The sequence below is a fragment of the Oncorhynchus kisutch genome, unplaced genomic scaffold (assembly GCF_002021735.2).
Source record: "Oncorhynchus kisutch isolate 150728-3 unplaced genomic scaffold, Okis_V2 scaffold2367, whole genome shotgun sequence".
Lineage (NCBI taxonomy): Eukaryota > Metazoa > Chordata > Actinopteri > Salmoniformes > Salmonidae > Oncorhynchus > Oncorhynchus kisutch.
Window position 1 is genome coordinate 10,001 of NW_022264312.1, and position 21,046 is coordinate 31,046.

A 21,046-nucleotide genomic window follows, 5' to 3' on the forward strand; every position below is an offset into this window, starting at 1 on the left:
GAGCAGAGTGGCGCAGCGGAAGCGTGCTGGGCCCATAACCCAGAGGTCGATGGATCGAAACCATCCTCTGCTAACCAGATTTTTTTTTAATGAAACGCAAGCAGAAATTAGAAAGCTAAATTGAATTTGCGTCTCTCAGTGCTATCCAGTACACATTATTTTTACTGCTTCTATCAGTTCGTACTGTTTGCAGAAGGTAAACAGTGCCCCAGTGGCCTAAGACACTGGCCTCCTAAGCCATGGATTGTGAGTTCTAGTCTTTTCTGAAGTGGCTGAGAGCAGAGTGGCGCAGCGGAAGCGTGCTGGGCCCATAACCCAGAGGTCGATGGATCGAAACCATCCTCTGCTAAACAGTTTCTTTTTAGATTTTAAGTGCGAACAAAAAAAACAAAAAAATTTGTCGTTTCATGGCATGTCTCATTGCCATTATACATTTGTTTTTACCTCTTCCAACAGTTTGTATAGGTCATACTGTTTACACAGTACCCCAGTGGCCTAAGACACTGGCCTCCTAAGCCATGGATTGTGAGTTCTAGTCTTTTCTGAAGTGGCTGAGAGCAGAGTGGCGCAGCGGAAGCGTGCTGGGCCCATAACCCAGAGGTCGATGGATCGAAACCATCCTCTGCTAACCAGATTTTTTTTTAATGAAACGCAAGCAGAAATTAGAAAGCTAAATTGAATTTGCGTCTCTCAGTGCTATCCAGTACACATTATTTTTACTGCTTCTATCAGTTCGTACTGTTTGCAGAAGGTAAACAGTGCCCCAGTGGCCTAATGGATAAGGCACTGGCCTCCTAAGCCAGGGATTGTGGGTTCAAGTCCCATCTGGGGTGGATGGAAGCAGAGTGGCGCAGCGAAGCGTCTGGCCCATAACTCGAGGCTCGATTGATCGAAACCATCCTCTGCTTAAACAGTTTCTTTTAGATTTTAAGTGCGAACAAAAAAAACAAAAAAATTGTCGTTTCCATGGCATGTCTCATTGCCATTTATACATTTTTTTCACCTCTCTCAACAGTTTGATATAGGTTCATACTGTTTACACAGTACCCCAGGCCTTAAGACACTTGGCCTTCCCTAAGCCATGGATTGTGAGTTCTAGTCTTCTGAAGTGGCTGAGGAGCAGAGTGGCGCAGCGGAAGCGTGCATGGGCCCATAACCCAGAGGTCGATGGATCGAAACCATCCTCTGCTAACCAAGATTTTTTTGTAATGAAACGCAAGCGAAATTAAGAAAGCTAATTGAACTTTGCGTCTCTCAGTGCTTATCCAGTACACATTATTTTTTACTGCTTCTATAGTTTCGTAACTGTTTGCAGAAGGTAAACAGTGCCCCAGTGGCCTATGGATAAGGCACTGGCCTCCTAAGCCAGGGATTGTGGGGTTCAAGTCCCATCTGGGTGGATGGAAGCAGAAGTGGCGCAGCCGGAAGCGTGCTGGGCCCATAACCCAGAGTCGATGGATCGAAACCATCCTCTGCTAAACAGTTTCTTTTTAGATTTTAAGTGCGAACAAAAAAAACAAAAAAAATTGTCGTTTCATGGCATGTCTCATTGCCATTATACATTTTGTTTTTAACTCTTCCAACAGTTTGTATAGGTCATACTGTTTACACAGTACCCCAGTGGCCTAAGACACTGGCCTCCTAAGCCATGGATTGTGAGTTCTAGTCTTTTCTGAAGTGGGCTGAGAGCAGAGTGGCGCAGCGGAAGCCTGCTGGGCCCATAACCCAGAGGTCGATGGATCGAAACCATCCTCTGCTAACCAGATTTTGTTTTAATGAAACGCAAGCAGAAATTAGGAAAGCTAAATTGAATTTGCGTCTCTCAGTGCTATCCAGTACACATTATTTTTACTGCTTCTATCAGTTCGTACTGTTTGCAAGAAGGTAAACAGTGCCCCAGTGGCCTAAGACACTGGCCTCCTAAGCCATGGATTGTGAGTTCTAGTCTTTTCTGAAGTGGCTGAGAGCAGAGTGGCGCAGCGGAAGCGTGCTGGGCCCATAACCCAGAGGTCGATGGATCGAAACCATCCTCTGCTCTAACAGTTTCTTTGTAGATTTTAAGTTTAGAACAAAAAAAACAAAAAAAATTTTCATTTTCATTGCATGTCTCATGCCATTATACATTTGTTTTTACCTATCCAACAGTTTGTATAGGTCATACTGTTACACAGTACCCCAGTGGCCTAAGACACTGCCTCCCTAAGCCATGATTGTGAGTTCTAGTCTTTTCTGAAGTGGCTGAGACAGAGTGGCGCAGCGGAAGCGTGCTGGCCCATAACCCAGAGGTGAGTGATCGAAACCATCCTCTGCTAACCAGATTTTTTTTTAATGAAACGCAAGCAGAAATTAGAAAGCTAAATTGAATTTGCGTCTCTCAGTGCTATCCAGTACACATTATTTTTACTGCTTCTATCAGTTGTACTGTTTGCAGAAGGTAAACAGTGCCCCAGTGGCCTAAGACACTGGCCTCCTAAGCCATGGATTGTGAGTTCTAGTCTTTTCTGAAGTGGCTGAGAGCGAGAGTGGCGCAGCGGAAGCGTGCTGTGCCCATAACCCAGAGGTCGATGGATCGAAACCATCCTCTGCTAAACAGTTTTCTTTTTAGATTTTAAGTGCGAACAAAAAAAATTGTCATTTCATGGCATGTCTCATTGCCATTATACATTTGTTTTTACCTCTTCCAACAGTTTGTATAGGTCATACTGTTTACACAGTACCCCAGTGGCCTAAGACACTGGCCTCCTAAGCCATGGATTGTGAGTTCTAGTCTTTTCTGAAGTGGCTGAGAGCAGAGTGGCGCAGCGGAAGCCTGCTGGGCCCATAACCCAGAGGTCGATGGATCGAAACCATCCTCTGCTAACCAGATTTTTTTTAATGAAACGCAAGCAGAAATTAGAAAGCTAAATTGAATTTGCGTCTCTCAGTGCTATCCAGTACACATTATTTTTACTGCTTCTATCAGTTTCGTTACTGTTTGCAGAAGGTAAACAGTGCCCCAGTGGCCTAAGACACTGGCCTCCTAAGCCATGGATTGTGAGTTCTAGTCTTTTCTGAAGTGGCTGAGAGCAGAGTGGCGCAGCGGAAGCGTGCTGGGCCCATAACCCAGAGGTCGATGGATCGAAACCATCCTCTGCTAAACAGTTTCTATTTAGATTTTAAGTGCGAACAAAAAAAACAAAAAAAATTGTCATTTCATGGCATGTCTCATTGCCATTATACATTTGTTTTTTACCTCTTCCAACAGTTTGTATAGGTCATACTGTTTACACAGTACCCCAGTGGCCTAAGACACTGGCCTCCTAAGCCATGGATTGTGAGTTCTAGTCTTTTCTGAAGTGGCTGAGAGCAGAGTGGCGCAGCGGGAAGCGTGCTGGGCCCATAACCCAGAGGTCGATGGATCGAAACCATCCTCTGCTAACCAGATTTTTTTTTAATGAAACGCAAGCAGAAATTAGAAAGCTAAATTGAATTTGCGTCTCTCAGTGCTATCCAGTACACATTATTTTTACTGCTTCTATCAGTTCGTACTGTTTGCAGAAGGTAAACAGTGCCCCAGTGGCCTAAGACACTGGCCTCCTAAGCCATGGATTGTGAGTTCTAGTCTTTTCTGAAGTGGCTGAGAGCAGAGTGGCGCAGCGGAAGCGTGCTGTGCCCATAACCCAGAGGTCGATGGATCGAAACCATCCTCTGCTAAACAGTTTCTTTTTAGATTTTAAGTGCGAACAAAAAAAATTGTCATTTCATGGCATGTCTCATTGCCATTATACATTTGTTTTTACCTCTTCCAACAGTTTGTATAGGTCATACTGTTTACACAGTACCCCAGTGGCCTAAGACACTGGCCTCCTAAGCCATGGATTGTGAGTTCTAGTCTTTTCTGAAGTGGCTGAGAGCAGAGTGGCGCAGCGGAAGCGTGCTGGGCCCATAACCCAGAGGTCGATGGATCGAAACCATCCTCTGCTAACCAGATTTTTTTTTAATGAAACGCAAGCAGAAATTAGAAAGCTAAATTGAATTTGCGTCTCTCAGTGCTATCCAGTACACATTATTTTTACTGCTTCTATCAGTTCGTACTGTTTGCAGAAGGTAAACAGTGCCCCAGTGGCCTAATGGATAAGGCACTGGCCTCCTAAGCCAGGGATTGTGGGTTCAAGTCCCATCTGGGGTGGATGGAAGCAGAGTGGCGCAGCGGAAGCGTGCTAGGCCCATAACCCAGAGGTCGATGGATCGAAACCATCCTCTGCTAAACAGTTTCTTTTTAGATTTTAAGTGCGAACAAAAAAAACAAAAAAAATTGTCGTTTCATGGCATGTCTCATTGCCATTATACATTTGTTTTTACCTCTTCCAACAGTTTGTATAGGTCATACTGTTTACACAGTACCCCAGTGGCCTAAGACACTGGCCTCCTAAGCCATGGATTGTGAGTTCTAGTCTTTTCTGAAGTGGCTGAGAGCAGAGTGGCGCAGCGGAAGCGTGCTGGGCCCATAACCCAGAGGTCGATGGATCGAAACCATCCTCTGCTAACCAGATTTTTTTGTAATGAAACGCAAGCAGAAATTAGAAAGCTAAATTGAATTTGCGTCTCTCAGTGCTATCCAGTACACATTATTTTTACTGCTTCTATCAGTTCGTACTGTTTGCAGAAGGTAAACAGTGCCCCAGTGGCCTAATGGATAAGGCACTGGCCTCCTAAGCCAGGGATTGTGGGTTCAAGTCCCATCTGGGGTGGATGGAAGCAGAGTGGCGCAGCGGAAGCGTGCTGGGCCCATAACCCAGAGGTCGATGGATCGAAACCATCCTCTGCTAAACAGTTTCTTTTTAGATTTTAAGTGCGAACAAAAAAAACAAAAAAAATTGTCGTTTCATGGCATGTCTCATTGCCATTATACATTTGTTTTTACCTCTTCCAACAGTTTGTATAGGTCATACTGTTTACACAGTACCCCAGTGGCCTAAGACACTGGCCTCCTAAGCCATGGATTGTGAGTTCTAGTCTTTTCTGAAGTGGCTGAGAGCAGAGTGGCGCAGCGGAAGCCTGCTGGGCCCATAACCCAGAGGTCGATGGATCGAAACCATCCTCTGCTAACCAGATTTTTTTTTAATGAAACGCAAGCAGAAATTAGAAAGCTAAATTGAATTTGCGTCTCTCAGTGCTATCCAGTACACATTATTTTTACTGCTTCTATCAGTTCGTACTGTTTGCAGAAGGTAAACAGTGCCCCAGTGGCCTAAGACACTGGCCTCCTAAGCCATGGATTGTGAGTTCTAGTCTTTTCTGAAGTGGCTGAGAGCAGAGTGGCGCAGCGGAAGCGTGCTGGGCCCATAACCCAGAGGTCGATGGATCGAAACCATCCTCTGCTAAACAGTTTCTTTTTAGATTTTAAGTGCGAACAAAAAAAACAAAAAAAATTGTCATTTCATGGCATGTCTCATTGCCATTATACATTTGTTTTTACCTCTTCCAACAGTTTGTATAGGTCATACTGTTTACACAGTACCCCAGTGGCCTAAGACACTGGCCTCCTAAGCCATGGATTGTGAGTTCTAGTCTTTTCTGAAGTGGCTGAGAGCAGAGTGGCGCAGCGGAAGCGTGCTGGGCCCATAACCCAGAGGTCGATGGATCGAAACCATCCTCTGCTAACCAGATTTTTTTTTTAATGAAACGCAAGCAGAAATTAGAAAGCTAAATTGAATTTGCGTCTCTCAGTGCTATCCAGTACACATTATTTTTACTGCTTCTATCAGTTCGTACTGTTTGCAGAAGGTAAACAGTGCCCCAGTGGCCTAAGACACTGGCCTCCTAAGCCATGGATTGTGAGTTCTAGTCTTTTCTGAAGTGGCTGAGAGCAGAGTGGCGCAGCGGAAGCGTGCTGTGCCCATAACCCAGAGGTCGATGGATCGAAACCATCCTCTGCTAAACAGTTTCTTTTTAGATTTTAAGTGCGAACAAAAAAAATTGTCATTTCATGGCATGTCTCATTGCCATTATACATTTGTTTTTACCTCTTCCAACAGTTTGTATAGGTCATACTGTTTACACAGTACCCCAGTGGCCTAAGACACTGGCCTCCTAAGCCATGGATTGTGAGTTCTAGTCTTTTCTGAAGTGGCTGAGAGCAGAGTGGCGCAGCGGAAGCCTGCTGGGCCCATAACCCAGAGGTCGATGGATCGAAACCATCCTCTGCTAACCAGATTTTTTTTTAATGAAACGCAAGCAGAAATTAGAAAGCTAAATTGAATTTGCGTCTCTCAGTGCTATCCAGTACACATTATTTTTACTGCTTCTATCAGTTCGTACTGTTTGCAGAAGGTAAACAGTGCCCCAGTGGCCTAAGACACTGGCCTCCTAAGCCATGGATTGTGAGTTCTAGTCTTTTCTGAAGTGGCTGAGAGCAGAGTGGCGCAGCGGAAGCGTGCTGGGCCCATAACCCAGAGGTCGATGGATCGAAACCATCCTCTGCTAAACAGTTTCTATTTAGATTTTAAGTGCGAACAAAAAAACAAAAAAAATTGTCATTTCATGGCATGTCTCATTGCCATTATACATTTGTTTTTACCTCTTCCAACAGTTTGTATAGGTCATACTGTTTACACAGTACCCCAGTGGCCTAAGACACTGGCCTCCTAAGCCATGGATTGTGAGTTCTAGTCTTTTCTGAAGTGGCTGAGAGCAGAGTGGCGCAGCGGAAGCGTGCTGGGCCCATAACCCAGAGGTCGATGGATCGAAACCATCCTCTGCTAACCAGATTTTTTTTTAATGAAACGCAAGCAGAAATTAGAAAGCTAAATTGAATTTGCGTCTCTCAGTGCTATCCAGTACACATTATTTTTACTGCTTCTATCAGTTCGTACTGTTTGCAGAAGGTAAACAGTGCCCCAGTGGCCTAAGACACTGGCCTCCTAAGCCATGGATTGTGAGTTCTAGTCTTTTCTGAAGTGGCTGAGAGCAGAGTGGCGCAGCGGAAGCGTGCTGTGCCCATAACCCAGAGGTCGATGGATCGAAACCATCCTCTGCTAAACAGTTTCTTTTTAGATTTAAGTGCGAACAAAAAAAATTGTCATTTCATGGCATGTCTCATTGCCATTATACATTTGTTTTTACCCTCTTCCAACAGTTTGTATAGGTCATACTGTTTACACAGTACCCCAGTGGCCTAAGACACTGGCCTCCTAAGCCATGGATTGTGAGTTCTAGTCTTTTCTGAAGTGGCTGAGAGCAGAGTGGCGCAGCGGAAGCGTGCTGGGCCCATAACCCAGAGGTCGATGGATCGAAACCATCCTCTGCTAACCAGATTTTTTTTAATGAAACGCAAGCAGAAATTAGAAAGCTAAATTGAATTTGCGTCTCTCAGTGCTATCCAGTACACATTATTTTTACTGCTTCTATCAGTTCGTACTGTTTGCAGAAGGTAAACAGTGCCCCAGTGGCCTAATGGATAAGGCACTGGCCTCCTAAGCCAGGGATTGTGGGTTCAAGTCCCATCTGGGGTGGATGGAAGCAGAGTGGCGCAGCGGAAGCGTGCTAGGCCCATAACCCAGAGGTCGATGGATCGAAACCATCCTCTGCTAAACAGTTTCTTTTTAGATTTTAAGTGCGAACAAAAAAAACAAAAAAAATTGTCGTTTCATGGCATGTCTCATTGCCATTATACATTTGTTTTTACCTCTTCCAACAGTTTGTATAGGTCATACTGTTTACACAGTACCCCAGTGGCCTAAGACACTGGCCTCCTAAGCCATGGATTGTGAGTTCTAGTCTTTTCTGAAGTGGCTGAGAGCAGAGTGGCGCAGCGGAAGCGTGCTGGGCCCATAACCCAGAGGTCGATGGATCGAAACCATCCTCTGCTAACCAGATTTTTTTTTAATGAAACGCAAGCAGAAATTAGAAAGCTAAATTGAATTTGCGTCTCTCAGTGCTATCCAGTACACATTATTTTTACTGCTTCTATCAGTTCGTACTGTTTGCAGAAGGTAAACAGTGCCCCAGTGGCCTAAGACACTGGCCTCCTAAGCCATGGATTGTGAGTTCTAGTCTTTTCTGAAGTGGCTGAGAGCAGAGTGGCGCAGCGGAACCGTGCTGGGCCCATAACCCAGAGGTCGATGGATCGAAACCATCCTCTGCTAAACAGTTTCTTTTTAGATTTTAAGTGCGAACAAAAAAAAACAAAAAAAATTGTCATTTCATGGCATGTCTCATTGCCATTATACATTTGTTTTTTACCTCTTCCAACAGTTTGTATAGGTCATACTGTTTACACAGTACCCCAGTGGCCTAAGACACTGGCCTCCTAAGCCATGGATTGTGAGTTCTAGTCTTTTCTGAAGTGGCTGAGAGCAGAGTGGCGCAGCGGAAGCGTGCTGGGGCCCATAACCCAGAGGTCGATGGATCGAAACCATCCTCTGCTAACCAGATTTTTTTTTTATGAAACGCAAGCAGAAATTAGAAAGCTAAATTGAATTTGCGTCTCTCAGTGCTATCCAGTACACATTATTTTTACTGCTTCTATCAGTTCGTACTGTTTGCAGAAGGTAAACAGTGCCCCAGTGGCCTAAGACACTGGCCTCCTAAGCCATGGATTGTGAGTTCTAGTCTTTTCTGAAGTGGCTGAGAGCAGAGTGGCGCAGCGGAAGCGTGCTGGGCCCATAACCCAGAGGTCGATGGATCGAAACCATCCTCTGCAAAACAGTTTCTTTTTAGATTTTAAGTGCGAACAAAAAAACAAAAAAATTGTCATTTCATGGCATGTCTCATTGCCATTATACATTTGTTTTTACCTCTTCCAACAGTTTGTATAGGTCATACTGTTTACACAGTACCCCAGTGGCCTAAGACACTGGCCTCCTAAGCCATGGATTGTGAGTTCTAGTCTTTTCTGAAGTGGCTGAGAGCAGAGTGGCGCAGCGGAAGCGTGCTGGGCCCATAACCCAGAGGTCGATGGATCGAAACCATCCTCTGCTAACCAGATTTTTTTTAATGAAACGCAAGCAGAAATTAGAAAGCTAAATTGAATTTGCGTCTCTCAGTGCTATCCAGTACACATTATTTTTACTGCTTCTATCAGTTCGTACTGTTTGCAGAAGGTAAACAGTGCCCCAGTGGCCTAATGGATAAGGCACTGGCCTAATGGATAAGGCACTGGCCTCCTAAGCCAGGGATTGTGGGTTCAAGTCCCATCTGGGGTGGATGGAAGCAGAGTGGCGCAGCGGAAGCGTGCTGTGCCCATAACCCAGAGGTCGATGGATCGAAACCATCCTCTGCTAACCAGATTTTTTTTTAATGAAACGCAAGCAGAAATTAGAAAGCTAAATTGAATTTGCGTCTCTCAGTGCTATCCAGTACACATTATTTTTACTGCTTCTATCAGTTCGTACTGTTTGCAGAAGGTAAACAGTGCCCCAGTGGCCTAAGACACTGGCCTCCTAAGCCATGGATTGTGAGTTCTAGTCTTTTCTGAAGTGGCTGAGAGCAGAGTGGCGCAGCGGAAGCGTGCTGGGCCCATAACCCAGAGGTCGATGGATCGAAACCATCCTCTGCTAAACAGTTTCTTTTTAGATTTTAAGTGCGAACAAAAAAAACAAAAAAAATTGTCATTTCATGGCATGTCTCATTGCCATTATACATTTGTTTTTACCTCTTCCAACAGTTTGTATAGGTCATACTGTTTACACAGTACCCCAGTGGCCTAAGACACTGGCCTCCTAAGCCATGGATTGTGAGTTCTAGTCTTTCTGAAGTGGCTGAGAGCAGAGTGGCGCAGCGGAAGCGTGCTGGGCCCATAACCCAGAGGTCGATGGATCGAAACCATCCTCTGCTAACCAGATTTTTTTTTTATGAAACGCAAGCAGAAATTAGAAAGCTAAATTGAATTTGCGTCTCTCAGTGCTATCCAGTACACATTATTTTTACTGCTTCTATCAGTTCGTACTGTTTGCAGAAGGTAAACAGTGCCCCAGTGGCCTAAGACACTGGCCTCCTAAGCCATGGATTGTGAGTTCTAGTCTTTTCTGAAGTGGCTGAGAGCAGAGTGGCGCAGCGGAAGCGTGCTGGGCCCATAACCCAGAGGTCGCTGGATCGAAACCATCCTCTGCTAAACAGTTTCTTTTTAGATTTTAAGTGCGAACAAAAAAAACAAAAAAAATTGTCATTTCATGGCATGTCTCATTGCCATTATACATTTGTTTTTACCTCTTCCAACAGTTTGTATAGGTCATACTGTTTACACAGTACCCCAGTGGCCTAAGACACTGGCCTCCTAAGCCATGGATTGTGAGTCTAGTCTTTTCTGAAGTGGCTGAGAGCAGAGTGGCGCAGCGGAAGCGTGCTGGGCCCATAACCCAGAGGTCGATGGATCGAAACCATCCTCTGCTAACCAGATTTTTTTTTAATGAAACGCAAGCAGAAATTAGAAAGCTAAATTGAATTTGCGTCTCTCAGTGCTATCCAGTACACATTATTTTTACTGCTTCTATCAGTTCGTACTGTTTGCAGAAGGTAAACAGTGCCCCAGTGGCCTAATGGATAAGGCACTGGCCTCCTAAGCCAGGGATTGTGGGTTTCAAGTCCCATCTGGGGTGGATGGAAGCAGAAGTGGCGCAGCGGAAGCGTTGCTGGGCCCATAACCCAGAGGTCGATGGATCGAAACCATCCTCTGCTAACAGTTTCTTTTTAGATTTTAAGTGCGAACAAAAAAAACAAAAAAAATTGTCGTTTCATGGCATGTCTCATTGCCATTATACATTTGTTTTTTACCTCTTCCAACAGTTTGTATAGGTCATACTGTTTACACAGTACCCCAGTGGACTAAGACACTGGCCTCCTAAGCCATGGATTGTGAGTTCTAGTCTTTTCTGAAGTGGCTGAGAGCAGAGTGGCGCAGCGGAAGCGTGCTGGGCCCATAACCCAGAGGTCGATGGATCGAAACCATCCTCTGCTAACCAGATTTTTTTTTAATGAAACGCAAGCAGAAATTAGAAAGCTAAATTGAATTTGCGTCTCTCAGCTATCCAGTACACATTATTTTACTGCTTCTATCAGTTCGTACTGTTTGCAGAAGGTAAACAGTGCCCCAGTGGCCTAAGACACTGGCCTCCTAAGCCATGGATTGTGAGTTCTAGTCTTTTCTGAAGTGGCTGAGAGCAGAGTGGCGCAGCGGAACCGTGCTGGGCCCATAACCCAGAGGTCGATGGATCGACAACCATCCTCTGCTAAACAGTTTCTTTTTAGATTTTAAGTGCGAACAAAAAAAACAAAAAAATTGTCATTTCATGGCATGTCTCATTGCCATTATACATTTGTTTTTACCTCTTCCAACAGTTTGTATAGGTCATACTGTTTACACAGTACCCCAGTGGCCTAAGACACTGGCCTCCTAAGCCATGGATTGTGAGTTCTAGTCTTTTCTGAAGTGGCTGAGAGCAGAGTGGCGCAGCGGAAGCGTGCTGGGCCCATAACCCAGAGGTCGATGGATCGAAACCATCCTCTGCTAACCAGATTTTTTTTTTTATGAAACGCAAGCAGAAATTAGAAAGCTAATTGAATTTGCGTCTCTCAGTGCTATCCAGTACACATTATTTTTACTGCTTCTATCAGTTCGTACTGTTTGCAGAAGGTAAACAGTTGCCCCAGTGGCCTAAGACACTGGCCTCCTAAGCCATGGATTGTGAGTTCTAGTCTTTTCTTGAAGTGGCTGAGAGCAGAGTGGCGCAGCGGAAGCGTGCTGGGCCCATAACCCAGAGGTCGATGGATCGAAACCATCCTCTGCAAAACAGTTTCTTTTTAGATTTTAAGTGCGAACAAAAAAAACAAAAAAAATTGTCATTTCATGGCATGTCTCATTGCCATATATACATTTGTGTTTTTACCCTCTTCCAACAGTTTGTATAGGTCATACTGTTTACACAGTACCCAGTGGCCTAAGACACTGGCCTCCTAAGCCATGGATTGTGAGTTCTAGTCTTTTCTTGAAGTGGCTGAGAGCAGAGTGGCGCAGCGGAAGCGTGCTGGGCCCATAACCCAGAGGTCGATGGATCGAAAACCATCCTCTGCTAACCAGATTTTTTTTTAATGAAACGCAAGCAGAAATTAGAAAGCTAAATTGAATTTGCGTCTCTCAGTGCTATCCAGTACACATTATTTTTACTGCTTCTATCAGTTCGTACTGTTTGCAGAAGGTAAACAGTGCCCCAGTGGCCTAAGACACTGGCCTCCTAAGCCATGGATTGTGGGTTCAAGTCCCATCTGGGGTGATTGGAAGCAGAGTGGCGCAGCGGAACGTGCTGGGCCCATAACCAGAGGTCGATGGATCGAAACCATCCTCTGCTAACCAGATTTTTTTTAATGAAACGCAAGCAGAAATTAGAAAGCTAAATTGAATTTGCGTCTCTCAGTGCTATCCAGTACACATTATTTTTACTGCTTCTATCAGTTCGTACTGTTTGCAGAAGGTAAACAGTGCCCCAGTGGCCTAATGGATAAGGCACTGGCCTCCTAAGCCAGGGATGTGGGTTCAAGTCCCATCTGGGGTGGATGGAAGCAGAGTGGCGCAGCGGAAGCGTGCTGGGCCCATACCCAGAGGTCGATGGATCGAAACCATCCTCTGCTAAACAGTTTCTTTTTAGATTTTAAGTGCGAACAAAAAAAACAAAAAAAATTGTCGTTTCATGGCATGTCTCATTGCCATTATACATTTGTTTTTACCTCTTCCAACAGTTTGTATAGGTCATACTGTTTACACAGTACCCCAGTGGCCTAAGACCATGGCCTCCTAAGCCATGGATTGTGAGTTCTAGTCTTTTCTGAAGTGCTGAGAGCAGAGTGGCGCAGCGGAAGCGTGCTGGGCCATAACCCAGAGGTCGATGGATCGAAACCATCTCTGCTAACCAGATTTTTTTTTAATGAAACCGCCAGCAGAAATTAGAAAGCTAAATGAATTTGCGTCTCTCAGTGCTATCCAGTACACATTATTTTTACTGCTTCTATCAGTTCGTACTGTTTGCAGAAGGTAAACAGTGCCCCAGTGGCCTAAGACACTGGCCTCCTAAGCCATGGATGGGTGAGTTCTAGTCTTTTCTGAAGTGGCTGAGAGCAGAGTGGCGCAGCGGAACCGTGCTGGGCCCATAACCCAGAGGTCGATGGATCGAAACCATCCTCTGCTAAACAGTTTCTTTTTAGATTTTAAGTGCGGAACAAAAAAAACAAAAAAAATTGTCATTTCATGGCATGTCTCATTGCCATTATACATTTGTTTTTACCTCTTCCAACAGTTTGTATAGGTCATACTGTTTACACAGTACCCCAGTGGCCTAAGACACTGGCCTCCTAAGCCATGGATTGTGAGTTCTAGTCTTTTCTGAAGTGGCTGAGAGCAGAGTGGCGCAGCGGAAGCGTGCTGGGCCCATAACCCAGAGGTCGATGGATCGAAACCATCCTCTGCTAACCAGATTTTTTTTTTATGAAACGCAAGCAGAAATTAGAAAGCTAAATTGAATTTGCTTCTCTCAGTGCTATCCAGTACACATTATTTTTACTGCTTCTATCAGTTCGTACTGTTTGCAGAAGGTAAACAGTGCCCCAGTGGCCTAAGACACTGGCCTCCTAAGCCATGGATTGTGAGTTCTAGTCTTTTCTGAAGTGGCTGAGAGCAGAGTGGCGCAGCGGAACCGTGCTGGGCCCATAACCCAGAGGTCGATGGATCGAAACCATCCTCTGCTAAACAGTTTCTTTTAGATTTTAAGTGCGAACAAAAAAAACAAAAAAATTGTCATTTCATGGCATGTCTCATTGCCATTATACATTTGTTTTTACCTCTTCCAACAGTTTGTATAGGTCATACTGTTTACACAGTACCCCAGTGGCCTAAGACACTGGCCTCCTAAGCCATGGATTGTGAGTTCTAGTCTTTTCTGAAGTGGCTGAGAAGCAGAGTGGCGCAGCGGAAGCGTGCTGGCCCATAACCCAGAGGTCGATGGATCGAAACCATCCTCTGCTAACCAGATTTTTTTTTATGAAACGCAAGCAGAAATTAGAAAGCTAAATTGAATTTGCGTCTCTCAGTGCTATCCAGTACACATTATTTTTACTGCTTCTATCAGTTCGTACTGTTTGCAGAAGGTAAACAGTGCCCCAGTGGCCTAAGACACTGGCCTCCTAAGCCATGGATTGTGAGTTCTAGTCTTTTCTGAAGTGGCTGAGAGCAGAGTGGCGCAGCGGAAGCGTGCTGGGCCCATAACCCAGAGGTCGATGGATCGAAACCATCCTCTGCTAAACAGTTTCTTTTTAGATTTTAAGTGCGAACAAAAAAAACAAAAAAATTGTCGTTTCATGGCATGTCTCATTGCCATTATACATTTGTTTTTACCTCTTCCAACAGTTTGTATAGGTCATACTGTTTACACAGTACCCCAGTGGCCTAAGACACTGGCCTCCTAAGCCATGGATTGTGAGTTCTAGTCTTTTCTGAAGTGGCTGAGAGCAGAGTGGCGCAGCGGAAGCGTGCTGGGCCCATAACCCAGAGGTCGATGGATCGAAACCATCCTCTGCTAACCAGATTTTTTTTTAATGAAACGCAAGCAGAAATTAGAAAGCTAAATTGAATTTGCGTCTCTCAGTGCTATCCAGTACACATTATTTTTACTGCTTCTATCAGTTCGTACTGTTTGCAGAAGGTAAACAGTGCCCCAGTGGCCTAAGACACTGGCCTCCTAAGCCATGGATTGTGAGTTCTAGTCTTTTCTGAAGTGGCTGAGAGCAGAGTGGCGCAGCGGAAGCGTGCTGGGCCCATAACCCAGAGGTCGATGGATCGAAACCATCCTCTGCTAAACAGTTTCTTTTTAGATTTTAAGTGCGAACAAAAAAAACAAAAAAAATTGTCGTTTCATGGCATGTCTCATTGCCATTATACATTTGTTTTTACCTCTTCCAACAGTTTGTATAGGTCATACTGTTTACACAGTACCCCAGTGGCCTAAGACACTGGCCTCCTAAGCCATGGATTGTGAGTTCTAGTCTTTTCTGAAGTGGCTGAGAGCAGAGTGGCGCAGCGGAAGCGTGCTGGGCCCATAACCCAGAGGTCGATGGATCGAAACCATCCTCTGCTAACCAGATTTTTTTTTATGAAACGCAAGCAGAAATTAGAAAGCTAAATTGAATTTGCGTCTCTCAGTGCTATCCAGTACACATTATTTTTACTGCTTCTATCAGTTCGTACTGTTTGCAGAAGGTAAACAGTGCCCCAGTGGCCTAAGACACTGGCCTCCTAAGCCATGGATTGTGAGTTCTAGTCTTTTCTGAAGTGGCTGAGAGCAGAGTGGCGCAGCGGAAGCGTGCTGGGCCCATAACCCAGAGGTCGATGGATCGAAACCATCCTCTGCTAAACAGTTTCTTTTTAGATTTTAAGTGCGAACAAAAAAAACAAAAAAAATTGTCGTTTCATGGCATGTCTCATTGCCATTATACATTTGTTTTTACCTCTTCCAACAGTTTGTATAGGTCATACTGTTTACACAGTACCCCAGTGGCCTAAGACACTGGCCTCCTAAGCCATGGATTGTGAGTTCTAGTCTTTTCTGAAGTGGCTGAGAGCAGAGTGGCGCAGCGGAAGCGTGCTGGGCCCATAACCCAGAGGTCGATGGATCGAAACCATCCTCTGCTAACCAGATTTTTTTTTAATGAAACGCAAGCAGAAATTAGAAAGCTAAATTGAATTTGCGTCTCTCAGTGCTATCCAGTACACATTATTTTTACTGCTTCTATCAGTTCGTACTGTTTGCAGAAGGTAAACAGTGCCCCAGTGGCCTAAGACACTGGCCTCCTAAGCCATGGATTGTGGGTTCTAGTCTTTTCTGAAGTGGCTGGAGAGCAGAGTGGCGCAGCGGAAGCGTGCTGGGCCCATAACCCAGAGGTCGATGGATCGAAACCATCCTCTGCTAACCAGATTTTTTTTTAATGAAACGCAAGCAGAAATTAGAAAGCTAAATTGAATTTGCGTCTCTCAGTGCTATCCAGTACACATTATTTTTACTGCTTCTATCAGTTCGTACTGTTTGCAGAAGGTAAACAGTGCCCCAGTGGCCTAAGATAAGGCACTGGCCTCCTAAGCCATGGATTGTGGTTCTAGTCTTTTCTGGGGTGGCTGAGAGCAGAGTGGCGCAGCGGAAGCGTGCTGGGCCCATAACCCAGAGGTCGATGGATCGAAACCATCCTCTGCTAAACAGTTTCTTTTTAGATTTTAAGTGCGAACAAAAAAAACAAAAAAAATTGTCGTTTCATGGCATGTCTCATTGCCATTATACATTTGTTTTTACCTCTTCCAACAGTTTGTATAGGTCATACTGTTTACACAGTACCCCAGTGGCCTAAGACACTGGCCTCCTAAGCCATGGATTGTGAGTTCTAGTCTTTTCTGAAGTGGCTGAGAGCAGAGTGGCGCAGCGGAAGCGTGCTGGGCCCATAACCCAGAGGTCGATGGATCGAAACCATCCTCTGCTAACCAGATTTTTTTTTAATGAAACGCAAGCAGAAATTAGAAAGCTAAATTGAATTTGCGTCTCTCAGTGCTATCCAGTACACATTATTTTTACTGCTTCTATCAGTTCGTACTGTTTGCAGAAGGTAAACAGTGCCCCAGTGGCCTAAGACACTGGCCTCCTAAGCCATGGATTGTGAGTTCTAGTCTTTTCTGAAGTGGCTGAGAGCAGAGTGGCGCAGCGGAAGCGTGCTGGGCCCATAACCCAGAGGTCGATGGATCGAAACCATCCTCTGCTAAACAGTTTCTTTTTAGATTTTAAGTGCGAACAAAAAAAACAAAAAAAATTGTCGTTTCATGGCATGTCTCATTGCCATTATACATTTGTTTTTACCTCTTCCAACAGTTTGTATAGGTCATACTGTTTACACAGTACCCCAGTGGCCTAAGACACTGGCCTCCTAAGCCATGGATTGTGAGTTCTAGTCTTTTCTGAAGTGGCTGAGAGCAGAGTGGCGCAGCGGAAGCGTGCTGGGCCCATAACCCAGAGGTCGATGGATCGAAACCATCCTCTGCTAACCAGATTTTTTTTTAATGAAACGCAAGCAGAAATTAGAAAGCTAAATTGAATTTGCGTCTCTCAGTGCTATCCAGTACACATTATTTTTACTGCTTCTATCAGTTCGTACTGTTTGCAGAAGGTAAACAGTGCCCCAGTGGCCTAAGATAAGGCCTAAGATAAGCACTGGCCTCCTAAGCCATGGATTGTGGTTCAAGTCCCATCTGGGGTGGATGGAAGCAGAGTGGCGCAGCGGAAGCGTGCTGGGCCCATAACCCAGAGGTCGATGGATCGAAACCATCCTCTGCTAACCAGATTTTTTTTTTATGAAACGCAAGCAGAAATTAGAAAGCTAAATTGAATTTGCGTCTCTCAGTGCTATCCAGTACACATTATTTTTACTGCTTCTATCAGTTCGTACTGTTTGCAGAAGGTAAACAGTGCCCCAGTGGCCTAAGACACTGGCCTCCTAAGCCATGGATTGTGAGTTCTAGTCTTTTCTGAAGTGGCTGAGAGCAGAGTGGCGCAGCGGAAGCGTGCTGGGCCCATAACCCAGAGGTCGATGGATCGAAACCATCCTCTGCTAAACAGTTTCTTTTTAGATTTTAAGTGCGAACAAAAAAAACAAAAAAAATTGTCGTTTCATGGCATGTCTCATTGCCATTATACATTTGTTTTTACCTCTTCCAACAGTTTGTATAGGTCATACTGTTTACACAGTACCCCAGTGGCCTAAGACACTGGCCTCCTAAGCCATGGATTGTGAGTTCTAGTCTTTTCTGAAGTGGCTGAGAGCAGAGTGGCGCAGCGGAAGCGTGCTGGGCCCATAACCCAGAGGTCGATGGATCGAAACCATCCTCTGCTAACCAGATTTTTTTTTAATGAAACGCAAGCAGAAATTAGAAAGCTAAATTGAATTTGCGTCTCTCAGTGCTATCCAGTACACATTATTTTTACTGCTTCTATCAGTTCGTACTGTTTGCAGAAGGTAAACAGTGCCCCAGTGGCCTAAGACACTGGCCTCCTAAGCCATGGATTGTGAGTTCTAGTCTTTTCTGAAGTGGCTGAGAGCAGAGTGGCGCAGCGGAAGCGTGCTGGGCCCATAACCCAGAGGTCGATGGATCGAAACCATCCTCTGCTAAACAGTTTCTTTTTAGATTTTAAGTGCGAACAAAAAAAACAAAAAAAATTGTCGTTTCATGGCATGTTTCATGGCATGTCTCATTGCCATTATACATTTGTTTTTACCTCTTCCAACAGTTTGTATAGGTCATACTGTTTACACAGTACCCCAGTGGCCTAAGACACTGGCCTCCTAAGCCATGGATTGTGAGTTCTAGTCTTTTCTGAAGTGGCTGAGAGCAGAGTGGCGCAGCGGAAGCGTGCTGGGCCCATAACCCAGAGGTCGATGGATCGAAACCATCCTCTGCTAACCAGATTTTTTTTAAATGAAACGCAAGCAGAAATTAGAAAGCTAAATTGAATTTGCGTCTCTCAGTGCTATCCAGTACACATTATTTTTACTGCTTCTATCAGTTCGTACTGTTTGCAGAAGGTAAACAGTGCCCCAGTGGCCTAAGGCATGGCCTAAGGATAAGGCACTGGCCTCCTAAGCCAGGGATTGTGGGTTCAAGTCCCATCTGGGGTGGATGGAGCAGAGTGGCGCAGCGGAAGCGTGCTGGGCCCATAACCCAGAGGTCGATGGATCGAAACCATCCTCTGCTAAACAGTTTCTTTTTAGATTTTAAGTGCGAACAAAAAAAAAAAAAAAATTGTCGTTTCATGGCATGTCTCATTGCCATTATACATTTGTTTTTACCTCTTCCAACAGTTTGTATAGGTCATACTGTTTACACAGTACCCCAGTGGCCTAAGACACTGGCCTCCTAAGCCATGGATTGTGAGTTCTAGTCTTTTCTGAAGTGGCTGAGAGCAGAGTGGCGCAGCGGAAGCGTGCTGGGCCCATAACCCAGAGGTCGATGGATCGAAACCATCCTCTGCTAACCAGATTTTTTTTTAATGAAACGCAAGCAGAAATTAGAAAGCTAAATTGAATTTGCGTCTCTCAGTGCTATCCAGTACACATTATTTTTACTGCTTCTATCAGTTCGTACTGTTTGCAGAAGGTAAACAGTGCCCCAGTGGCCTAAGACACTGGCCTCCTAAGCCATGGATTGTGAGTTCTAGTCTTTTCTGAAGTGGCTGAGAGCAGAGTGGCGCAGCGGAAGCGTGCTGGGCCCATAACCCAGAGGTCGATGGATCGAAACCATCCTCTGCTAAACAGTTTCTTTTTAGATTTTAAGTGCGAACAAAAAAAACAAAAAAAATTGTCGTTTCATGGCATGTCTCATTGCCATTATACATTTGTTTTTACCTCTTCCAACAGTTTGTATAGGTCATACTGTTTACACAGTACCCCAGTGGCCTAAGACACTGGCCTCCTAAGCCATGGATTGTGAGTTCTAGTCTTTTCTGAAGTGGCTGAGAGCAGAGTGGCGCAGCGGAAGCGTGCTGGGCCCATAACCCAGAGGTCGATGGATCGAAACCATCCTCTGCTAACCAGATTTTTTTTTATGAAACGCAAGCAGAAATTAGAAAGCTAAATTGAATTTGCGTCTCTCAGTGCTATCCAGTACACATTATTTTTACTGCTTCTATCAGTTCGTACTGTTTGCAGAAGGTAACAGTGCCCCAGTGGCCTAAGACACTGGCCTCCTAAGCCATGGATTGTGAGTTCTAGTCTTTTCTGAAGTGGCTGAGAGCAGAGTGGCGCAGCGGAAGCGTGCTGGGCCCATAACCCAGAGGTCGATGGATCGAAACCATCCTCTGCTAAACAGTTTCTTTTTAGATTTTAAGTGCGAACAAAAAAAACAAAAAAATTGTCGTTTCATGGCATGTCTCATTGCCATTATACATTTGTTTTTACCTCTTCCAACAGTTTGTATAGGTCATACTGTTTACACAGTACCCCAGTGGCCTAAGACACTGGCCTCCTAAGCCATGGATTGTGAGTTCTAGTCTTTCTGAAGTGGCTGAGAGCAGAGTGGCGCAGCGGAAGCGTGCTGGGCCCATAACCCAGAGGTCGATGGATCGAAACCATCCTCTGCTAACCAGATTTTTTTTTAATGAAACGCAAGCAGAAATTAGAAAGCTAAATTGAATTTGCGTCTCTCAGTGCTATCCAGTACACATTATTTTTACTGCTTCTATCAGTTCGTACTGTTTGCAGAAGGTAAACAGTGCCCCAGTGGCCTAAGACACTGGCCTCCTAAGCCATGGATTGTGAGTTCTAGTCCCATCTGGGTGGCTGGAGCAGAGTGGCGCAGCGGAAGCGTGCTGGGCCCATAACCCAGAGGTCGATGGATCGAAACCATCCTCTGCTAACCAGATTTTTTTTTAATGAAACGCAAGCAGAAATTAGAAAGCTAAATTGAATTTGCGTCTCTCAGTGCTATCCAGTAACATTATTTTTACTGCTTCTATCAGTTCGTACTGTTTGCAGAAGGTACAGTGCCCCAGTGGCCTAAGATACACTGGCCTCCTAAGCCAGGATTGTGGTTCTAGTCTTTTCTGAAGTGGCTGAGAGCAGAGTGGCGCAGCGGAAGCGTGCTGGGCCCATAACCCAGAGGTCGATGGATCGAAACCATCCTCTGCTAAACAGTTTCTTTTTAGATTTTAAGTGCGAACAAAAAAAACAAAAAAAATTGTCGTTTCATGGCATGTCTCATTGCCATTATACATTTGTTTTTACTCTTCCAACAGTTTGTATGGTCATAACTGTTTACACAGTACCCCAGTGGCCTAAGACACTGGCCTCCTAAGCCATGGATTGTGAGTTCTAGTCTTTTCTGAAGTGGCTGAGAGCAGAGTGGCGCAGCGGAAGCGTGCTGGGCCCATAACCCAGAGGTCGATGGATCGAAACCATCCTCTGCTAACAGATTTTTTTTTAATGAAACGCAGCAGAAATTAGAAGCTAAATTGAATTTGCGTCTCTCAGTGCTATCCAGTACACATTATTTTTT

General features: G+C 44.8%; 6 non-coding genes across 6 annotated transcripts; all 6 read left to right on the top strand.

Moving 5' to 3' along the window:
• The first annotated feature begins 760 nt into the window (after window positions 1-760).
• On the top strand, window positions 761-833 carry trnar-ccu (transfer RNA arginine (anticodon CCU)). Its single transcript has one exon. It is a non-coding gene; the product is annotated as a tRNA-Arg (tRNA).
• Window positions 834-4,095: 3,262 nt separating this feature from the next.
• Window positions 4,096-4,168, top strand: trnar-ccu (transfer RNA arginine (anticodon CCU)). Its single transcript has one exon. It is a non-coding gene; the product is annotated as a tRNA-Arg (tRNA).
• A 489-nt stretch (window positions 4,169-4,657) lies between these two features.
• Window positions 4,658-4,730, top strand: trnar-ccu (transfer RNA arginine (anticodon CCU)). The gene has a single exon. It is a non-coding gene; the product is annotated as a tRNA-Arg (tRNA).
• Window positions 4,731-7,420: 2,690 nt separating this feature from the next.
• Window positions 7,421-7,493, top strand: trnar-ccu (transfer RNA arginine (anticodon CCU)). Its single transcript has one exon. It is a non-coding gene; the product is annotated as a tRNA-Arg (tRNA).
• A 3,010-nt stretch (window positions 7,494-10,503) lies between these two features.
• trnar-ccu (transfer RNA arginine (anticodon CCU)) lies at window positions 10,504-10,577 on the top strand. The gene has a single exon. It is a non-coding gene; the product is annotated as a tRNA-Arg (tRNA).
• Window positions 10,578-12,455: 1,878 nt separating this feature from the next.
• Window positions 12,456-12,527, top strand: trnar-ccu (transfer RNA arginine (anticodon CCU)). The gene has a single exon. It is a non-coding gene; the product is annotated as a tRNA-Arg (tRNA).
• Window positions 12,528-21,046: the final 8,519 nt, after the last annotated feature.